The sequence below is a fragment of the Solanum stenotomum genome, chromosome 1 (genome assembly GCF_019186545.1).
Source record: "Solanum stenotomum isolate F172 chromosome 1, ASM1918654v1, whole genome shotgun sequence".
In the NCBI taxonomy this organism is placed as follows: Eukaryota; Viridiplantae; Streptophyta; class Magnoliopsida; order Solanales; family Solanaceae; genus Solanum; species Solanum stenotomum.
In genome coordinates, this window is record NC_064282.1 from 73031365 (window position 1) to 73040298 (window position 8934).

General features: G+C 29.7%; 1 pseudogene; it reads right to left on the reverse strand.

Moving 5' to 3' along the window:
• Window positions 1-318: 318 nt before the first annotated feature.
• Window positions 319-6638, reverse strand: LOC125856433 (uncharacterized; annotated as a pseudogene).
• Between the last annotated feature and the right edge of the window lie 2296 nt (window positions 6639-8934).

Sequence of the window (8934 nt, forward strand, 5' to 3'; positions counted from 1 at the left end):
TTTTCAGACATGGATTAATTCAGCTTAGTATTGCACTAATATTTTCTTTGTATTAAACTGATCAGTTACCATTTATCTCAGTTATAGTATATGGGTATTCCCCATCTTTTCATTTGTATTTCTGATTTAGCATCCACATCAGTTTATTATCTTTAGTATGCTTATGATTATGCCAGCAAGGTTAGCATGGGGTCACTTGTGATCCTAGGTCCCGTATCCGCATCTCGGGGGTAGCTCGGGGTGTGACATTTTTTATTCTCATAGAGACACGTCTCTACAACATTTATAGTACAGGGAGTAGTGTATATCAGTGATTCCCTAGGCTTCAGAGTCTATAAATTGTGTTGAGGCTTTTGTATCTCCCGAAACATTAATAATGGTGGCGGTAGTGGCTAGCGCACTAAGTGAGACCTCAAGAATCTCCCTAGAAGCTGGTGGTGTAGTAGTTAGAGTTACAGACTCCATCACAACATCAACTCCACTAATAAGTCCTACTCCTGCTGGCATTGAACTGGAAAAAGCTTCACTGATACTAGCTCTCAACAAAAATAACCTCAGCTGCTCATCAACCCCCGACCTCCTCTGAGGTTCCAATATATCTTTGTGCAAACTCAATAAGTCAAAAGTCAACTCCTCCCTCTCCAATTCCACAATATCTGGAACTAAAACTTTCGTTGTTGTCCTCTTTTTTATATTTATGAGCTCAAATTCCCAAAGGTAAAAGAAAGAATGTATTGGAGTCCTTAATGCAGAATCTACTGAGTCCATATGTGTTGTTTCATTTCTCATGTTTATTTGTTGAAATCCATATAAATGTTCGTTTTCTCTTTTTGTCTTCTTCTCTATCCATAAGATTTTTACAAAATTATAAGAATCAAATAGGGAAAGGACAATGAACTTGAAAACGACAATGATAATACCATTAAATAGAGAAACTATATGTTTCATTGCGACTTCCTTACCTTTTCTTACCAATATTTGAAGGGATGTCAAGTTCAGATAAGTAGTGAACGTGTCGCCGATTTTTTATATATACCCCCTTGAAAGATCCAGTACATGTTCCAACTACATAATTTTTGATCAACTTGTTAACTTGAATATGTGGTTTACGTCTCGGTGTCACCTGCAAATTAAACTCATTTAACGAACATGCATACATAGAGTCAATCTCATTAATTATTCTAATATAATTTTCTTGAGCTAACCTGCAATGTTTATTTACTTTGGCTTAATTTCCTTTTTGTTTCACGAACTTCCCCATATACAAGAAATTTATAAACCTCAATCAAAGATGGAAACTTTTTATTTGTCTCAAGATGTTGGTAGACTTGTTTGCCAACAATTATTAAATATTTATTTTGTCACAATCTCATAGAAGGAAACTTATGTAATAATTTTTTTTGGCAGGAAAACATGTATGTTATTCAAAGGGGAACTTACATAATCGATAATTGAACCACATGGACAAGAAGTATTCTTGATGATCCAGTTTTGTCTTCTTTGTTCAAATGTATAAGTATGCATGTAATGCATATTTTTGGGTATCATCTCAATCTGCAACCAAAAGAAGTTGTATTTATGTAATAAAAAATTATCCAAAATGTATTCTCAAAAGGTAATTATTTGAACTAAGTGGGGGGAATCAGTATTTTGTACATCAAGTGGTACACAATAGCTATTGGTTTATCAATATTTTATATTCTAAAGGATCATGGTTGGGCCATCACAATACGATGGAGTCTATTTCTTCTCAATATGTGTAACTGTTTGTGTGATTTATTTTGTTTTCGTTTTTCCCATTTGAACTTCTTTTATTTATGGAAAAAAATGACTAACTTCTACTTCTACCTTTATTGCTAGGCCAGACCTTATGTATAAATTTTGATCAAATTTTGTAGCAAGATCAGTGATGGTTGCGGTTATATATCTTTAAATATTCACTAAATAATTGGATGTGAGATGAAAACCTACATCCTAAATAAGAATTTCATTTCTAATTTTTTTTTTTTGGGAAAAGAAATTTTGAAAGCTTCTCTTTCAAAGGAATTTGCTTAAAGTAATCGCAACCTCTAGATTTATTACAAATTAAATTTACTTCCACCATAATAATGTTATTTCTCTTTCCATTTGGTCAAACCTAAGATGATTTACTTCCTCCAGGAAAAAATCGTGAAAAACTTAGATCCATCTAACTAGTACTTGTAATTAATTTCCAAACTAGAAAACTTCTATATTCTTCAATACATTGGTACATGAAATGACTCTATACAAATATGATTAACTTAATTATCAATTTTAGTCAAAAAAATTTATATCCATCTTTTAGAGGGATTAAATAAGAGAAGATCACTTGACATAGTTTGGTCATATCATATGTTGTTTTATATATTGATGAGTCAATCCATTAGTTTATGAAACTATGGTAAGGGGAGGTGATAAATCTCATATGTAAGAAAGTTTTCTCAAAAGACGTATCATTTAATAGCATGAATTTCACAAATTCCATACATTCACCGATATCGCCTTAATTACTCCATCTATTACCATTATCATTGCCCACCATTATAAAACACCGCCATAAACATCTCACAACTACTATCCTCAACCATCAGCACTATCAATCACTACAATCAATCAACACTAACAGTTTCTACTACTTACAATTATTATTGACATCAATCAGAAAATCATAGAACTATCAACCACCACTGAACTACTTTCATTAACTTTTAATACAACCATTACAAATATGTCTACTATCAACACACCATTATTAGTCAACATACAATCCTCAATTGAAATTCATAACCACCACCAATATCCATCACACACCATATTATTTTTTTGAAATATAATATTGATGTAGTATGTTTTCTTTAATCTTTAGGGAAAATGGCTTAAATGACACCTATATTATGATTAGATTTGTTTTAACACACTCATACCGTACGGAAGGTCCTATGACTCGCCTGGATATTTTTGATAAAATATTTTTTGACATTTATCGGGTGAGCTGAACAGAAAAATCAAAGTTTTCTTATTTTGTTTGTACAAACACACTGATCAATAAGAAAAACAAAGGTTTTCGATTGTTATCATTATCATTCACACTTGTTTTTTCCTAGAAAAAATAAATTGAATCTTTTGAAATTTATTGTATGAACCATATATTCTTCCATAGTCGAGTTTTGGCTAATAAAAGTTAAAAAAAATGTTCTATTAACCATTTTTTCTAAGTCTTATATTTATTACCTTATTTAATAGAGATTTTCTTATAATCAGATCTACAATAATAAGCAATCTTATTATTTAGTATTTACATCTTAATATATCATCTTAATATTGAAAAGTATATTCAAATATTCATGTACATGTATTTATTCAAATATACATTCAAATTTTGACCTTGAGAATTTCTCTTTATTTCATAACACAATTACAATTAAAAAAATGTTGAAGAACCCAACAAAATATTTTTTTACATCACTTAAGAAAATAAATTAAACAAATTGTAAGTGGAGAAACTTTTCAAAATCTTACCTCCAAACAATCAACTTTTACTTCATCAAGTGCGGTAAGAGATATTGGAACTTCCATTAATATTGCACCCTCATCATCGTCAATTTTATGTTGCTTTTAGTAGAAAATATGAAAATAAATTGTAAGATCTTATGTAAAATGAAAATTAATGTGCTAGAATACCACAAAAAAAAGATGAGTGTCCATCAATCATATGCATTCTTTTACAATATTAATGATTATTGTGGTCAACGTATCATGTAAGTTTCACTAAATTTATTTTAGAGGATGTATACAACCTCTAGGTCTATCACAAATTAAATTAAGTTCCACCATACCAATAATAGTTTTTATTTTGGCCAAACCTAAGATGATCGATCTCCTTTTTCCTTACCTAGATTTACCAGAACTTGCATTCTGAAATAGAAAAACTCATCTTATTCATTGCATTGGTATGTGAAATGGTGCTATCTGGTTATTATTACTAAAAATGTCCTCCTTGGCCAAATATATTATATATATTTTTTTTAAAGAAGGACAAAATAAGAGAAGATTGTTTGAGATAGATTGTCTATGTCGTAGGTTGTTTTATAGATGTATCGATCCATTCATTCAAAATTATGATAGATGAAGGTGTTAAGTAGTACCTTTTTTCTAAGAACATGGTCAACCAGTTTTCCATTCTCATATGAGGAAGAAAAATGGATTAGGAGCAGGTTGGCACGAAGTGATTCATCATACTCAAACATTAGTCGATCGCTCGTTAGGGATGTTTTATAGATAAATAAATTTTCACAAATGGAATGAAAAGTGGCTCCATGTTAATATGGAAGAAAGATGTCTCAAAGAACTTACAAAATTATTCACACATGAACAATGAAGTACATTAACGTATCTATCCAAAGATTTCTTAAAATATAATAGTTCACCAATTGCATTTATTCACCTCTATCGCCACACCCCTTCATTATCAATTTTCTTCATCATTGATCATCATTATCAACTACAACAATCAACTACCCACAACCACTATTCGTAATGACCACCACTATCAATCACTACAATCAATCAACACCCCCACTAACCACTATTTACAATTAGTATTTACACCAATCATCATCACAACAAAAATCAACAAACAGTATCAACAATCACCATCATAATTCACAACTATATGGTGTCAACCATCATCATCAATCACCACAACTATTAGTGATCACTATTTTCAACCTATCAACCACCACCAAACTACTACTATCAACTTCAACCACTACCACTATTCGTAGCTACATTTCTAAATGACCACCACTACTAATAGCTACAATCAATTCACACTATCAACAACCATTATTTACAATTATTATTTACACCAATCATCATTATAAGAAAAATCGGCAAACAATATTGACAACAACCATCATAATTCACAACTATATATTGTAACCCATCTTTATCAATCACCATAACAATTAGTTATATGTATGGTTCAACTATCTACCGCCACAAATATACTACCATCAACTTTCACCACCACTGCTATCAGTAGCAACTATCCACAACACCATTAATAGTCAATAAATCTTCGTCAATTGACATCCACCACCATTATAACTAACCATCACAACCATCAATCATGATTTATTTTTTTAAAAAATATTTTATTGATGTTATATTAAATTTATTTTAGTTTAATAATTTTCTTGGTAAATGGCAGAAATGACACATTTAGTATGATTGAATTCACTGTAATACATTCATAATTTGCAAGTCCTATGAGTCTTTACCGGGTGAGAGAAATAAAAATTAAACTCTTTCTTATTTCATTTGGACATGCATGTTGATTTAAAGATAAAGACAAAGAAGTTTGATCGTTATCACTCATTTGCACTCTTCGAACCACTGGATTCAAAAATATTTTTGGGGTGACTCATGAGGTAAGCTCCAAGAATAAAAATGTAAGTCCTAGACATAAAAACGTATGCCCTGGGCATTAATTTTTAAATTTTTTTAGAACTTCTTTTGCTTTAAGTCATAGTTTTTGTTATTAGTGTAATGATATTTCTTAAATAATAATTAGAATACTTATTTCTTCATTATTGGTTATTAATACATTTCTCAAATACAAATTATAATAGTATTTTCTATATATTATAGGTTATTTATTAAAATTTATTTGTATAATTATTGAAAGTTTTACTTTTACTTATTTTCTTTGTAATAAAATTATAACATTGAATATACATAATAATGCGCCCCATAAATCTCTCGGACTTACCCCTTGTGTCTCGGATCTTACGCCTCGCCACTAACAAAATTAAATTCCTTGCCTCACGCCCCCATCTTTTTGAAAATTGCTTCGAACGTAGTTAAAATTGTAACCCTTCCTTCACACTTCAATTAAAATTTAATCTCATAAATAATTATATTCTTCATAATCGAATTTCAGCTTGTGTCACAGTGGATAAATGTCAAAATGATGCTTTTAAAAAAATATTCAAGGGGATGGTAGGTCCTCCATAAAGTATGAGTCTGTTACCGCAAATTCGGTCATAATTTAGTATCCTTTATCTATTTTTCCTATACTTTTTATTTATTACATTTTCAATCAAGGAAATTTTTTACATATTCATATGTTCGATAAAAAGTATTATTATAACATAGTGTTCAAATTTTAATATTTCATCTTAATATTGAGTACTCTATTAAGAGATTTTTAATGCACATCTTATCATTCATATGCACATTCATATTTAGACGTCTTATATATAATCTTAAAACAAATATGACGCATATTGTTTTTACATTTATTGTATTTTTAAAATTAAAAAATCTCTTAGTACATTATAACCATTAATTCTATAATAGTAAATAATATCTTTTCGCCAAAATTTATCTTGAATGACCAATCATTTTTGGCATTAATATAAGACTTAACTAAATAAAAGGAGAATTAATATAAGAAGTTGTTCTATAAAGCACCTTATAATCAGGGGAACTTTACAAAAGCTTACCTCAATAACAACAACTTTTGATTCTTCGGATGTGATAAAGGATATGGGAACATCCATTAATGATGCATCTTCATCTCCATCCACTTTCTATTGCTTATTCATATTCATGTAGCAAATGTGAAGGGAGAATTTATTAAATCTTTTGTTAATTAAATACTTGTATGAAGTGATGAAGAAGGTTTCCAAAAAGATGTAAATAACCCGCTTATTAAAATATATACATACATACAGTTACACTTCTATTATTAAATATTCTATATTTAGTAAGCATGCATTGAACGCTACAACAACTAAATTACAACATCTAGAAACAAAGAAAAAATTAGACCGCTATTGCTTACACAATAGTTTGATACAATATAGCATGGATACATTTTCCGGGTATATGAAACTAAAGATTAGGCATATATATTTATATATATTGGTATGAGCTTTTAATATTAATGAAAATATATTGCATGTCACATTATATATCATGGTATGTCTATTAGTGGACATTACATTTGTGCCTCTTTACTCTCATCAATTGTGGAAGAAAGTGGCCATTAGTTGTTAGAAAATTATGTAACCACCAATTCTTTATTTCACACATTATTCTATCGTAATGCATTGTAACTTATGTAACACTTGGGCTATTCATTTGTAAAATTTACTATCCACTATCTTCCTATTGATTGCAAGGAAGAATTCATCACCTATAAATATGGTAGTCTTCCTTGTGTTGGATAGAAGTAGATACAACAAGATGTATACAAGAAAATATATATCGAAACAGATGAGTCGTATTGTATTGTATTTATATTGAGAATAGTGCAGTGAAAGAGAGAGTATACTATGTCTCCAACTATATTCACTATACAAAAAAGCATAATTATATGTTGAAGGAAGGTGTTTTTATGTGGAGCTTTGGACTCTTCAACTAATCTAGAGTTGTTTGAGGTTACACATTGTTGGGTTGTAGTATCATGGAGGGGACAACTTAAGAGATATACTGCTGGATTGGTATAGATTATGCCGTTGTGGGCTTGAATCTCCTTAAAGAGAGCGAGATATTCGTGCCTCAGCCTAAAGATTTGTTTATTCATTTTATTTCAACTATAATTTATTATATTTGTTGTATATTACTCCAACAATTTTAAGGAGATTCATGTTTTGTGTTTGTTTGAAAAAGTGTGGATATCATGAAAGAGATCTCAATATCATTCCGCTCAAACGTCACTCTCTTCAAGAGATGGAAGAGAACAGAACAATGGGTAAAATATTTTTCTACTTGCTCACTTCAAGTGGAGAAAAGGTAAAGGCAAAGAAAAACTTTTTACCTCGTATTTTCATGAATAAAGTGATTTTACTTTTCATGAAAAAATGATATTTAAAATCTTAAATATTGGGGGCTCATGAAATGAGGAAAAAAGTCATTGTTAAAAAAATTCATTTTTGCGTCTTTAAGAAATTCTTTAAAAAGGGTATTACAAGTGCATATATTTATTATGAAATAAATCACATGTTTTTTTTTGGCTATAATGAGTTAATTTTTGGCTAAAACATGAGAGTTATAAATAAAATATGAAAAGTATGTTGAGTAGTCATTTAACATGAAATGTTTTGGTGAGATAAATTTCATTCTTGGAATGAAAGGAATATCATAAAACATGTGATGGAATTTTCATTGTCAAGTCACAAATTGTTGAAAACATTGTGAAATACAATCTTATTGGTTGTGTGAGTCTTGCAACTTCTTTCGATTCAATTATGAAAATTGTGTGACAAAGAAAGAAGTAGTTTGCTAGCCCAATAAAAAATATGAGATATGTGACTAATTGCACTATATATGATATTATGTATAAAGTATAGCATATACAAGCAAATCAAGTTAATTTACTTGGTACGAAATTTGGTGGCTTGTTTTATGAGAAAAAATATTATGCTATACTTAAAAGTTTCATTGGGGTAGATAAATAAAATTTTATGATATTTTATGAAAGTGAGAAAAGAAAATCATATTGCTTGCTAATTCTACTTTGGAGGTTGAAGTGAAAAAGTTAAGGTTCAACTAGTGAGAAAGTGAATTGATTTTACTATCAAACACTTTATTTAGAGAAATTATTTTTCTAATTTAAATTAATTGTGATAGCACCAATAAAACGGTTGAATAAAAAATCGTTATTAAAACAACAAACTCAAACTCATGGGAAAAAAACACAATATTGTGATATCATACTGATAACTGGTATACCAATAATGTTATTTGTGTTAAGATTTGTGACAATCTTGCAGATTTATAAACTAAGGTGTTAGCTGACACTACTTTCTTTAGGTATCGATACATCAATGAGTAAGACCACGCTATTCGGGGATAATATTTACCATTAACATCGGGTACTTGAGGAAAATAATTTCCTTAAAG